The sequence below is a fragment of the Pan paniscus genome, chromosome 4 (assembly GCF_029289425.2).
Source record: "Pan paniscus chromosome 4, NHGRI_mPanPan1-v2.0_pri, whole genome shotgun sequence".
NCBI lineage: Eukaryota > Metazoa > Chordata > Mammalia > Primates > Hominidae > Pan > Pan paniscus.
In genome coordinates, this window is record NC_073253.2 from 167,093,545 (window position 1) to 167,108,225 (window position 14,681).

Consider the following 14,681-nt stretch of genomic DNA (forward strand, 5'->3'; position numbering starts at 1 on the left):
GAAGAGAAGAAGCAGTTAGAGGCCGCAACAAATCACTCCTTCACACAGGCAACTTGAATGTTAGTTGGGGCAGGGGGTGCACCCTTGGCAGTTTGGAGGTTAGGGATGGTCCCAGACAGCTCACTGAAACCTTGGGGGAGGGCCCACTTGATGTTCTATGGAAAGGAGGTTTCTGCTGCCAACCACTAATTTCTCAGGGTACAGTGAATAGAATCAAGAGGGACAGAGAGAATGTTTAAACAAAAACCCACCAAAGGGAACTGTGAAAGTTTGAGTGCAAAACAAGATTAGTGGTGAGACTGTCGACTACAATTTCATCAGTGCCACAGTTTCTCGTCTATGTCACATAACCATAATTGTCATCATTGTTTAAGAACCTACAAAACCACAAAAAGTGCTATTTGCCCAGCACTTTACATTTGTTCTCTAATCCTCATATCATTGTAAGGAAACCGAGGCTCAGAGGTTAAGTGATTCGCGCAAGGACACACAACAAAGGAGGGGAGAGCCAGAATTTCAAACTTTGGTTTGTCTGCTACCAAAACCCACATTCTTTCCACAAGACTATGATGCTGCTATTGTGAAAACTTAAATCACCCCAACTTTTATCATGTGAGTAAAGTTTTGCACCTCCCTAAGGTAAAATCACAGGAGACCTAAAGAATAAGGCAAAAAGAACAAGAAAGATGGGTGACAGACTGATAGATAAAGGCAATAAAAGAGGTGATTTAAAATGCATGATTTTCAGTGTCATCACATCTCCACCTTCCCAAAGGAAAAACATTGGAATGTCATGATTTTCATTTTAGACTTTGTTTACAAAGTCCGTCTGACATGACTAAGAATTAAAAAGCTTATTTAATTTACCTCTTCGATCCTCTTTTAAAAGCTTGCTGATTTTAAAGGAATTAAGAAAAAAAGTAAAATATAAAATGAACATATGTACTATGGCTACTACTTAATAACCATTAGACCATACTGTAAAGTTAATAACCATTAGACCATACTGTTCAATCATTCAGATATAAAGTCAATTAATTTACTATGGCAAAATCAATACTCATGTAACAAAAATTAAAGGTGAGTGTTTGGGTTCAACCAAAACATCCCAGAAGTCTTGGACCCAAGCTCATAAACTTGTTTGTTCTAGCTATAATTAGAATAGCCAAACACCCTCATTTGCCTGAGATAGTCCTGGATGACACTTATTGTCCCCTCATAACTTTCACTCTCAAAAGTGTTCTGGTTTAGTGGATAAATTCTATTATCACCCAACTGCAATACAAACAAAGATAGCTTTGCTTGAAATCAGAGAGACCTGGGTTCCTATCTAGTATCTGTCACTTACTAGTTACAGTTCACCTATAATACACGGAATATTGAGATTACTTAGAAAAGGCATTTAAAGAACACAAAATCAGAGGAACCAAATGGAATAAAAAAATTGAGCAGCTTTCTGGTAGCAATGAAAATGACACACTTCCAAGGTGTGCCTTTATTCCAAAGCCAATACAGTGGCAATATATCATTGAAACTCCAGGTGCACAAATTTTGTTGCCTCAACACTTTGCAGAGTGCCAACCACAGAAGGTGCTGAATAAAATAATGAAATAAAATAATGAAAGTAGTTGCCATTTATCAAGCTTCTGTTATGTGCTAGACAGCTGAAATAGTAAACTCTCACAATAACCCTGTAAAATAGGTATTATTCCATTTTATGATGAGGAAACTGATGATCAGGAAAGAGATATCAAGCAGAGTCCCATGGAATTTTTTTTCAATTAAGAAAAAAATTTTTTTAATTAAAACAGAAAGGAGAGCCTGATTTGTTAAAACAGCAACACAGACCAGGAATGGTGGCTCACACCTATAATCCTAGCACTTTGGGAAGCCAAGGTGGTCAGATCACTTGAGGTCAAGAGTTGAAGACAAGCCTGGTCAACATGGTGAAACCCCGTCTCTACTAAAAACACAAAAATTAGCCAGGCGTGTGGTGGCACACACCTGTAATCCCAGCTACTTCGGAGGCTGAGACAGGAGAATTGCTTGAACCTGGGAGTCAGAGGTTGCAGTAAGCCAAGACCACGCCACTGCACTCCAGCCCGAGCGACTGAGCGAGACTGCCTCAAAAAAAAAAAAAAGAAAAAAGAAAAGAAAAAAAACCAGCAACTTGTCCAAGGTGCAGGGGAATAAGGGCTAACTGATGGCAGAATTAGGACTAGTAAATTAAACCTGACAAGCTGATTTTCTTTCCACTACAACAAACACTCTCTATCCAGAGATATTCTTACACATGTTTAATAAAAGAATACTTACATCAGCATACATCACAAGTGGATGGGCAAAGAAGAGAGTTTAAGGACTACACCTAGCCAGGTGAGGTGGCTCACGCCTATAGCCCCAGCACTTTGGGAGGCCGAGGTGGTGGGATTACTTAAGCCCAGGAGTTCGAGACCAGCCTGAGCAACATGGTGAAACCCCACCTTTACAAATAATACAAAAGTAGCCAGGCATGGTGGTATGCACCCATAGTACCAGCTGCTCGGAAGGCTGAGGTGGGCGGATTGCTTGAGCTTGGAAGGTGGAGGTTGCAGTGAGCCAAGATCGCAGCACTATACTCCAGCCTGGGCAACAGAGTGAGATCCTGTCTCAACAACAACAACAAAAAAAGGATTACATCTGGATTCAGCAACTAATATCAAATTAACACCAAAGCTCATATGTAAATCAATTTTTACTTATTCAGTAAAAAGTCAGGTTCCCTCTGCAAGGGTTAATAGTATTTGCCTCAAAGGGTAAAAACCATGAAAGCATAAGGTATTGATTAGATTCTGCTAATAAGCTGGAATCTAAAACTTTTTAAAAGGCAATTTTTCACATTCAGTAAATCAAAAAATCACAGATTGTGAGAACAGGAAGGCATTTTAAAGACTATTTAGTATAACCTCGCACTGCTAATTTTAGATTAAGAGGTGAAGAAATTAAATCCAAATTAGAAAAACAATGATATTATCAAGGCTTTTTAACCATTTAATGATTTAATCATTACTCATAACAATGTGGAAAACAATCAACATAAAGAAAATTTTCAGTGAACTTGATTTTAAAACAGTAGCCATTTATTAGAAGACTGATATTTCAAAGCTTTTTGAAGCTTGTTATTTAACTAGTATATTCAGGAAAAGATTTTTAAAAGACCCTCTGAGGGTCAGATTTCCAAGATTTTCTCTTCATAATATCTATGGTAGATACTGTAAGATATAAAGAATGATGCCAGTATTTATTGAGTATTTATTAGATGCCGACATCATGCTAAATACTTTATAAAGGATATCTCATCTCATTTTTACAATAATCCTACACAATAGACATTACTTTCCCCTTCAGAAGAGGAAACACAGGCTCAGAGATGAAGTAATTTACTTATCCAAAATCACACAGTGCTGGGTTGGTGCTAAGATTTCAAAATCGCATAATGCTGGGTTGGTGCTAAGGTCTGAGGCAAGAGTACTTTTCACTGAGACAGCTTGATCCTAGGCAGCACCCAAGCTGGTGTGTGATGCAACTGCCAATATCTACTAATCAGAAGTCTCAACTCTCAGATCATCCCAGGACTGGGAACTTCCAGTTTCAAGACGAGTGTTGTTTTCCATTTGGTAAGAACACAGACAGTGGTTAAAAAGTATTACAACTGCTTACTTTCACACTCAATAATTACTTTGAAGCTAAGTGACCAGCCACATTGCTGAAAAATCATCTCTACTCATCAGAAAATGCTATTCTAGGAAATACACCCACCTTTTAGTAAGAAAGTCTGTACCCGCTAGCCAAAACAAGGTAGGTTCCTCTTAGGTCTTAGATCTAATAGATCAGGAGGACATTGATCCAATTTGAAAATAATGGATAAAAATAAAAGTTCCACATTCATCAACCTAAGAGCATTAAATTACAGCTAGGACCACAACAGTAATTGATTCTTTTTTTTCTTTTGAGATGGAGTCTCACTCTGTCACCCAGGCTGGAGTGCGGTGGCATGATCTTGGCTCACTGAAACCTCCATCTCTCAGGTTCAAGCAATTCTCCTGCCTCAGCCTCCCGAGTAACTGGGATTACAGGCACCTGCCACCACGCCCGGCTAATTTTTGTATTTTTAGTAGAGACGGGTTTTCACCATGTTGGCCAGGCTGGTCTTGAACTCCTGACCTCAGGTGATCTGCCTGCCTCGGCCTCCCAAAGTGCTTGCATTAAAGGCATGAGCCATGGCTCCTGGCCGTAAGTGATTCTTGAAGCTTCAAATTTTTAATTTAGGGACATGGCTGGAAACCCATGTTGATCATTCGAGAATAACTATTATCCATGATTGCTTAACTGAATAATGAAAAGATTTCTTCATATTAGCTAAATTCACAGTACAGACGATTGTCCTTTTTTTTTAAGTGAGCAGTGTTCTTTCATATTGCTAAAATATGTCTGAAGAATACCCCTGATACCATGGGTATTTACCAATTTTAACAAATACTTATTGACCTGCTTATTAAGCCAACAACAATACACACTAAGCCTCTTTCCCCTTAAGACTTTAGCCTTGAGCTCAAGAGAAACAACCCAGGAGGATCATAGTGGGGATACTTAACAGAAGACTTTGGAGGGTCAAAAATTGCCAAGATACATTTGTTATAATTTCGTATTTAGCTACTTGTAATGATTAATATTCTAATTTAGGGTTGTTCACAGAGAACAGGAAATGATTCATAATGGGTTGTGATATTAACAGCTAATACCTAATTAGATTGTATATTTGTAGGTTCTATAGCTGAAGAAAATAATATTAGCCAGGGAAGCTGACAGTGTTTATTACTTTTGCCATATCCACCGTATAATCAAAAAAACCTAAATCGAAGCCATTATGCTGAGAAACACCATAAGTCAGTAAAGACAAAAAGAATAATCTCTTTTGGCATTTTTCAAAAGCAAAAAGTTTATTAAAAGAGGTAGGAGAAAAATGTCCTAGGCTCTCTTCCTATTACCATAGGAACCACAAATCAAAAGGAAAAAGTGGTTGCAGGCACCTTGTATTCTGATTGGCTCACTTGAAGAACTCACAAAAGCTAACTTCGGTCTGTTTTTAGATGGGATTGTTTTGAATCTCCTGCCCTGATTCCTTCTCAAAGAAGCAGTTCTTTTAAAAGTTCCCCAAAGAGGTATTTTATGTTAATCATCTCTCTAATGTTATAACCTCTGATTTAGAAATCTGCCTTATTATAGGTTTTCTATAACTCCCCCCACCACCAATCTTTTTATTTAATCCACTTCCCACAGAATCATTACCAGCTTCTTCTCACTCCTGTCATCATGACTGAAGTAATCGAGTGGCTGTTCCATTAAGCAAAAAACTTATCTGAACTTATATCTATCTGCACATAGTAAAGCAATTAAGACATTCTCTTATTCTCCAGGAGCTCACAGAAGGCAATCTTAAACTTATAATGTAAATACACATACACACACACACACATATATATACACATACACACACAAATATGAACTTAACCCACCCAAAGGAAGAGGATGCCTGAACTAATTCATAAAGGGTAAGTAGGAGGCAGCCAGGGGAAAAAGAGAAAGACATTCCAAGAAGAATACATAGCATAAGCAAAGCCAAAGAGGTAAAAAATGAAACATCCTATGCAAGTATCTGCAATTAATTTAGCATTAAAATACTTAAGTGTGAGATGAGAAAGGCTTAATTAGAGAGACAGGGAGGGACCAGAGGTCTCTCTATCAAACTTGTGACTTAATCCCGTAGAACAACAGGTCTTAAACTCTGTGCTACAGCCCATCAGTAGTTGGCCCAATGCTTCTCAGCTGTGTCATCCAATTTTACATCAATGTGAATGACTTTTTTTTCTGCAACTCAGCAGATACACAGTTAGTACAATATCTGTCAGAGAGGAATAGAAACAGATCATGCAACACAGAGATGGAGGTGGAGGTGGACAGGGGATGGAGGTTTTTAGATTAAGAGATAAGGGGTGAAGCATAACATCAAGCCAAAGCCAAGCCAAATCAAGCCAGCAACAAAGAAACATCCCATGTTTTCTAGAACTCGTGGAGAATATTTGCCGCAAACGATAAAAGAAGTCTGCTCAACAGTAACCCAATGACAAAGAGTGTAAGCAGATAGTACAAAAACCAAGGATGTTTTTATAGATATTATATTATGGATTTTGTTAAAGACCAGAGTGTTTTGAATGTGTTAAATTCCTTTAAGTGAGACATCCAAAATTTTAATGTTCAAATCACTGCTACAGACAATGATGAGACAGCTATTAAACTGTTTTAAGCAAAGGAATGACCCTTGGCAGCTGCAGCCAAGCATGATTTGCAGAGAAATAAGGATAAGTCTCTTCGAGAATCTATAAGATAGCAGCTCATTTTTGTTTTACAACCAATGCAATTTCTTTCAGATGGGCTACAAAGAGTAGACACAAGAACCAGCACTTACCAACTTTCATACTCAGTCTAGGTCCTTTTTTCTCCCCCCACAAAACTTCCACCAGGCCCTACTGATAGAATATCAAACAAAGAGTGCCATGATAATGATGAAGAAGAGAAATAAAAGATCAATTTCATGGGGTAACCATTTGGCAGTAATGCCCTTTCCACTGGGAATCTCTAGCCATGAGTAAGGACTGGGTCTTGATGAATCAGACAATAGGTGGGCTCAAGGGGAGTACATAACTCCAGCTCTCTAAACCTGGACTTGACAGCTAGAGTCCCCATTCAGTTTCTGCTGAAGACTGCCAAATAAACTAAGCATTAAAGTTAATCCAACTTAGGAATTATCCTATTGTGTCTCATCTCTCAGCCTGTTGCTTTTCAAGAAGCAGCAGTGTTTGTAATTAAAGTAAGGACAAAGCATTCAGAAGAGTCTTCTAAAATTCAGAACCTAGGCTTCCACTATTAATGTCTGATGGCAACCTATAAGAAAGAGCACTCTCACCACCATAAATGCATTGTTTTTAAAACCAAGAATCACAATGTAGCAATCAGGTTGTTAAATAAAATTAATTCACGGTTTAAGGCATTTTCTATAACCTTTTATAGAACTGAATATTGGCCCATTACCCTAATGTGCAAAATACTTTCTTTTCCTTATAATGGCATTTTATTATAACAGAATTTGATAGTAAACATGTGACATGTAACCAAAAAGTTTACATTTTAATTCTTAGCAACTGTATTCTAGAATTATGTTCTTGTCATAATATTATATCACAGGGTATATTCAGGCTGGGATATATGTTAAGGGAAGAAAAGGGGATGCAAAGAAGTAGGTAGAAAGGGGAGAAAAAAAATAAGGATAAGAAGAATGAGGAAAACCAAAATTTACTATCTGCCAAGTTTTTAGATTCAAGAACAGCCCAAAAGTAGTGGAATCAGGACTCAAAGTCAGAGGCCAAACTTTGCTTAAACACCACTATAATTTTTTTAATTAATGTCCAAACAATTTTCATCTTGAATTATTCTAAGGTAAGATATTAGAACCCATCCAGGCAAGATGGCTCATGCCTATAATCCCAGCACTGTGGGAGGCCAAGGCAGGAGATTACTTGATGTCAGGAGTTTGAGACCAGCCTGGCCAACATAGTGAAAGCCTGTCTCTACTAAAAATTACAAAAAATTAGCCAGGCAGGTGGCACGCACCTATGATCCCAGCTACTCAGGAGGCTGAGGCACGAGAATTGCTTGAACCCAGGAGGCAGAGGTTACAGGGAGCTGAGATCACGCCATTGTACTCCAGCCTGGGCAACAGAGTGAGACTCTTGTCTTTAAAAATAAAAAATAAAAAAAAGATATCAGTACCCAAAAGCATTAAAACTAAAATGGATCTTCACTGTAATCTCTCTGGTAGAGAGATGAAGGGTAATGTTCTTTTGAAATTTTTATTCATCCATATTTTCCGATTTTTCTCCAATGACCACCTAGTACTCATATTAATACCTTAATAATACCAAGTATAATTTTAAGTGATGACTTATTTTGTTTAATTATAAAGAGTAACTTGACAATTTTTTTTTAATGGGGCAGTTCACAACATATTCATGTAGTTTGGCTCTGTGTCCCCACCCAAATCATATCTCGAATTGTAATCCCCACGTGTCAGGGGAGGGGCCTGGTAGGAGGTGGTTGACTCATGGGGGTAGACGTCCCCCTTGCTGTTCTCGCGATAGTGAGTTCTCACAGAATCTCATTGTTTGAACATGTGTGGAACTTCCCCCTTCTCACTCTCTCCTCCTACATCAGCGTGGTAAGACATGCTTGTTTCCCCTTTGCCTTCAGCCATGATTGTAAGTTTCCTAAGGCCTCCCAATCATGCTTCCTGTTAAGCCTGCAGAACTGTGAGTCAATTAAACCTCTTCTTTATGAATTACCCAGTCTCAGATAGTTCTTTACAGCAGTATGAGAACGGACTAATACACAATTTAAATAAAAACATATTCTTTTACCAGGAATTAATTTTGAGTCCATCTTAAACATCCACAGTTTAAAATGTGTTTAAATGCTCAGTGCTAGAAAAATATTTCACCTAGTGGCCCTTGGAAACATCAAAATCATAATGGTTTATTCCTGAGGAAATCCAAAGGAAAAAAAAATCATCCTTGTCCACTTTACAACTACCACCCATGATTCAAAAATGTCACCAAGTTTTTCAGAGCTCTTACAGAAGCTGGAGGAGGAAAGAATTAGATGTTTGAGGTGGGAAGTGGAATCTCTATTCTAAGCAGCATGACAGAGAACAGGATGTAACAAAATAATCTATTTCCGGCATAGCCACATGGATCCTCAGTTGTACTAGGACCAGCGTGAGGTTCAGCTGCCAAGGGGGAACAGAATCCCCCAGCAAGCTCAAGGTTAAATCAGTCTGAACCCAATCCCAATGAGGTTTTTCCAAGATCCATAAATCCTGAGCCTGGAGATAATTTAACACCTAAGTACATCTGGGCCTTTGTTGGTTAGCAGCTGTGGTCCAACTAGGAAAGTTGTTCAGGACTAGGGCAAGACCTCTCAACCCTAAGTTTAATCTTTTTCAATAAAAATGTTAAATGACATGAAAATTAACAAAGAAGGATAAATTGGGAGGGGGTACAAAGTGAGTACCCTATGGCTATACTGTACTCATTAACTCTCATACCACCTCTGGCCAAACAAGCAGCTGAGTTTTACAGACAAGAAAAACTAAGGACCACAGACATCAAATCACTTGCCAGAGGTCAAGAATGGCAAAACTGCATTCTATCTGACTCCAAAATCCCTGCTTTCTTCCCTTATCTATAATTGCCCGTCACTTCCTTTACCTGACATTAAACTCCGTAGAGCAGCAAGTTTCCCTGATTTATTTTCAAATTTTATCTACCTGTCACTCATCTATATTGCTGATTGATACAATCTCTGGTATGCAACTCTGCAATACATAGTCAAGACTTGAAACTCATGCACATCATTTGACTCAGCAATTTCACATGTAAGAAATTTTGTCAAGGAGACAAAATAAAGAAATGTCCAAAAATATAGCCAAGAAGATGTCATTCACATCACTGTTCATAATAGCAAAGGGAAAATGCTAACCAAAGGGACAGGTTCCACAGATTAGGGATTACCCATAAGACAAACTATTGTGTTTCCACTAAATAGAAATCATGCTATACGAATATATTTACAGACACTAAAGGAAGTTTAATGCATAGAAAGAAAGTTACAATACACGGAAAGAATTCAAGAAACACTAAGTGAATAAAGGCAACAAACCAGGACTTACATTATGATCCCATGTTCATTTAATAAATATAATATATACATAGGCCGGGCATGGTGGCTCATGCCTGTAATCCCAGCACTTTGGGAGGCTGAGGCAGGCGGATCACCTGAGGTTGGGAGTTCGAGACTAGCCTGACCAACATGGAAAAACCCCGTCTCTACTAAAAATACAAAATTAGCTGGGTGTGGTGGGGTACGCCTGAAGTCCCAGCTACTCAGGAGGTTGAGGCAGGAGAATCGCTTGAACCCGGGAAGCGGAGGTTGCTGTGAGCCAAGATCACGCCACTGCACTCTAGCCTGGGCAACAAGAGCGAGACTCTGTCTCAAAAAAAAAAAAAAATGCATATATATATATATATATATATATACACACACACACAGACACACACACACACACACACACATAAATCTGGAATTAAACACAGGTGATTTTTATTTTATTCTTTTGGGCTGCCATATTTTTTCAGATGAGGCCATACAATTGACAACTCAAACTTCTCAATTCCCTCTCCTCTGAGCCACCTCTAAACAGAATACTGGCATTTCCACAGTTACTTGGGGATCTCATCATAGCAACTTGCCCCCTGACTGTAGTAGACCATTCTCCTAATGAAGGTGGAGAGCAGGTAGGGTTAGGACAGCTATAAGAATTTGGTTGCCAGGCGCAGTGGCTCATGCCTGTAATCCCAGCACTTTGGGAGGCCGAGGCGGGCGGATCACGAGGTCAGGAGATCGAGACCATCCCGGCTAACACGGTGAAACCCCCCCGTCTCTACTAAAAATACAAAAAATTAGCCGGGCACAGTGGCAGGCACCTGCAGTCCCAGCTACTCGGGAGGCTGAGGCAGGAGAATGGCGCGAACCTGGGAGGCGGAGCTTGCAGTGAGCCGAGATCAGCCATTGCACTCCAGCCTGGGCGAAAGAGCCAGACTCTGTCTCAAAAAAAAAAAAAAAGAATTTGGTTGCACTTTGAGGTAACAAAGACACTCTCCTCCATTCATTTCAATGCTTCTGGCTTCTAGATAGCTAACAGAGGATCTCCAGTCAGAAAACTCCTAAGTATCTTCTAAGTTACTACTTCTAAATATGTGACAGTATATAGTCCATACCGCATGACATCTGAGAGATCTTCCAGGTGACAAAACTAAAACCCCAATTTGTTTTTTAGACATTTTCTAGGAACTGAGAGACATCTGCTCTCATTTATACTAGTGCCCCTGTCCCCACCCTCAGTTAATCCAACTTCCCCTTCCCTAACATCTAAGACACGGGTGCTGGCTGCATCGCTTCCTGCTCCTTCTACCCACCATCATGAGTCAAAAGACTTTAATCAGAGAATTTCTGGAAATATGTGCACAACGAGATCCTGATTGTCCTCTAATATACCAAGCCAAAATCCTTACCCTACTTTCATTTAACAGAGGGCAAAGTTGACTACGTTTTTAAAAGAACATTAGAACACACGGAAGGGGCCGGGCGTGGTGGCTCATGCCTGTAATCCTAGCACTTTGGGAGGCCGAGGCAGATGGATCACGAGGTCAGGAGTTTGAGACCAGCCTGGCCAACATGGTGAAACCCTGTCTCTACTAAAAAAACAAAAATTAGCCAGGCGTGGTGGCACATGCCTGTAACCCCAGGTGCTCAGGAGTCTGAGCCAGAAAAATCATGTGAACCCAGGAGGCGGAGGTTGCAGTAAGCTGAGATCACGCCACCGCGCTCTAGCCTGGGCAACATAGTGAGACTCTGTCCCCCATCACCCCCCAAAAAAAAGAATGTATGGAAGGGAAAACTTTTTCTCCTGATATAATGAACATTCTCATTTTTTTCTAAGAAGAGATACCACTTTCTGGAAGATGACCTGAGAAATGTATCTTCTCTCAATAAAGGTTTGACCCAATTATAGTCAGACTACATCATATTTCTATTTTATCTTTTTCATTTTAAACTGCTTAGTCATTTAAAAAAGTTTACTAAACATCAAGTATACTAAATGCTTTGATAGACAAAAATTCTCAAAACTATATATTCTGGTATTAAAAATTATTTCTGCAAATAAAGCCATATTGCTTAAATTATTTCCTGGTTTGCTAAACGGAAAAAGATGGCTAAATTCCTAAAGTATGAAACATTTTAAATAAATGCAGTTTCACTGCCTTCAAGAGTATTAAAACTTAACTAGTAGCTTTTTTTGTTTTTGTTTTTCAGACAAAATCACACTCTGTCACCCAGGCTGGAGTACACTGGCATGATTTCGGCTCACTGCAACCTCTGCCTCCCAGGTTCAAGTGATTCTCATGCCTCAGCCTCCCGAGTAGAGCTGGGATTACAGGTGTGCACCACCACACCCAGCTAATTTTTTCTATTTTGAGTAGAGACGGGGTTTCACTGTGTTGGCCAGGTTGGTCTCAAACTCCTGGCCTCCAGTGATCTGCCCACCTCAGCCTCCCAAAGTGCTGGTATTATAGGAATGAGCAACCACGCCTGGCTTAATTAGTGGTATTTTTAACATCTTTTGTAGACTTAACACTTCCAAAGACTTTGAAAGTCCATCTAACATGCTACTTGTCTCATTGAGAGCTCTGAAAAAGTACCTGCAGAATAAAAGTTGGCCCTGTTAAAAAATCTTTTGAATTCTGCTATGTTTTGGCTTCATGTCCCCACCCAAATCTCATCTCCCATTGTAATCCCTCGAAGGAGGGACTTGGTGGGAGGTGACTGGATCATGGAGGCAGTCTCCCCCATTCTGTTCTTGTGATAGTGAGTGAGTTCTCAGGAGATCTGATGGTTTTATGAGTGTTTGACAGTTCCCCCTCTCTCACCTGCCACCATGTAAGACATGCCTGCTTCCCCTTCCACCATGCTTGTAAGTTTCCTGAGGCCTCCCAGCCATGCAGAACTGAGAGCCAATTAAACCTCTTTTCTTAATATTTATAAACCACCCAGTCTCGGGTAGCTCTTTATGCAGTGTGAGAACAAACTAATACAAATTCAAACCTTACATCATTTAAACAAGCCCTCTACTATTTTATAAACACTACTCATTTCTTGAATACATACAACATTTATTTTCAAAGACTTAACAGGCCCCTACACCAAATAAATACATGTTCCAAGTTAGTAATGTTTTGATTTTATATACATACACCCACACAGAGATTTGGAAAACAATGGTAATAAAAATTTTGCTTCTTTAGCTAAGAACAGCATGAAAAGCGAGTTGTCAAAGATAATAGATATAAAGTGGCACATTTTATCATCCCTTAATTTTACAGTAAAGTTTACACTTGCTCTTCTTCATATAGTTCATTGTTCTTATATCCTAAGCTGACCTTGGTTTCAAATAAAAATAAAATGTGTGCCTTACAGTCCACTGGGCTCTAAGAAATTAATTTGTCTTTCAGGCAGGGGCTGGGACAGCCTTAGAGTAAGGGACTCCTGCTGCTTGCTGCACAGCAAGGATGTCTTTGATTCCCTTCACATTGTTCGAATCCTGCAGGCAACTGGAAAAGGGGAGTTCTCACGACTTGAAGCAAGGAATTTCGCTAAATGCTGGAGCTGAAAGGGACCTTACAGACTTTATAGACCATTTTGTCCATGTTCTTAAAATATTTTTCTAGTCTAGTTCCTCTAAATCTCTCACACTGTGCTGTCAGTACACACCACTTGAAAGCACCCAGTCTTAACAGCAGATAGTTATGGCTTAACACCTGCAACAATAAAGTCAATCTATAGGTTTACAGATGCTTTTTGCATGTGTACACATGAATATGGACAGAAAACAACACTCTGGAACTTCTCACAAAGGAATATATTTATCATCTAACGTTACAAAAGTCTTATAAACTACTGCAGAAACAGAGTACTACTATTACAAGCAGAGCCTCATCTGTGCCCCTCCTTTAAGACCCTTTTTCCATGCGTTGTATGTAACTTTACCCCTGACTTCATCTTTTTGTCCTATTTTTCCTTTCATCTTCATTTTCCCACTTATTTTGTTTTTAATCTTCCTACACTGTATATGTCACTGTAATCACTCAAATCCTTTTTCTGAAATAAACTAAGGTTTCTGTATATGTTACCAGCAGCAAAAGTCATTACATTTTTGCAGGCAGTGAGGAGGAAAAAAAAAATTTATTACATTTTTGAACTGAGAAAAAGGGAAAAGTTGAAAATTAACAACTATAAGGAGGCTGGGCATGGTGGCTCCCACCTGTAATCCCAACACTTTGGCAGGCCAAGGAGGGTGGACTGCTTGAGCACAGGAGTTCAACACCAGCTTGGGCAACACAGTGAAACCTTATCTCTACAAAAGATACAAAAAATTAGCTGGGCCTGGTGGTGTACACCTGTAGCACCAGCTACTCAGAAGGCTGAGGTGGGAAAATCACCTGAGCCTGGGAAGTCGAGGCTGCAGTGAGCCGAGATTGTGTTATTGCATTCCAGCCTGGACAGCTCACACCTGTAATCCCAGAATTTTGGGAGGCTGACACAGGAGAATTGCTTGAGCCCAGGAGTTTGAGACCAGCCTGGGCAACACGGTGAAACCCTGTCTCTACAAAAGATACAAAAATTTAGCTGGGCGTGGTGGTGTACACCTGTAGCACAGCTACTCTGAAGGCTGAGGTGGGAAAATCACCTGAGCCTGGGAAGTCGAGGCTGCAGTTAGCCGAAACTGTTACTGCATTCCAGTCTGGACAGCTCACACCTGTAATTCCAGAATTTGGGGAGGCTGAGGCAGGAGAATTGCTTGAGCCCAGGAGTTTGAGACCAGCCTGGTCAACATAATGAGACCTCGTCTCTACAAAAATAAATAAATAAATAAATAAATAAATAAATAAATAAGCCGGGTGTGGTGGCGCACA

General features: G+C 39.7%; 1 protein-coding gene across 7 annotated transcripts in view; it reads right to left on the bottom strand.

Annotated features, from left to right (window-relative positions):
* FBXW11 (F-box and WD repeat domain containing 11) overlaps positions 1-14,681 on the bottom strand; it is a 150,066-nt gene that overhangs the window by 97,531 nt on the left and 37,854 nt on the right. The gene's annotated exons all lie outside the window — the stretch shown is intronic.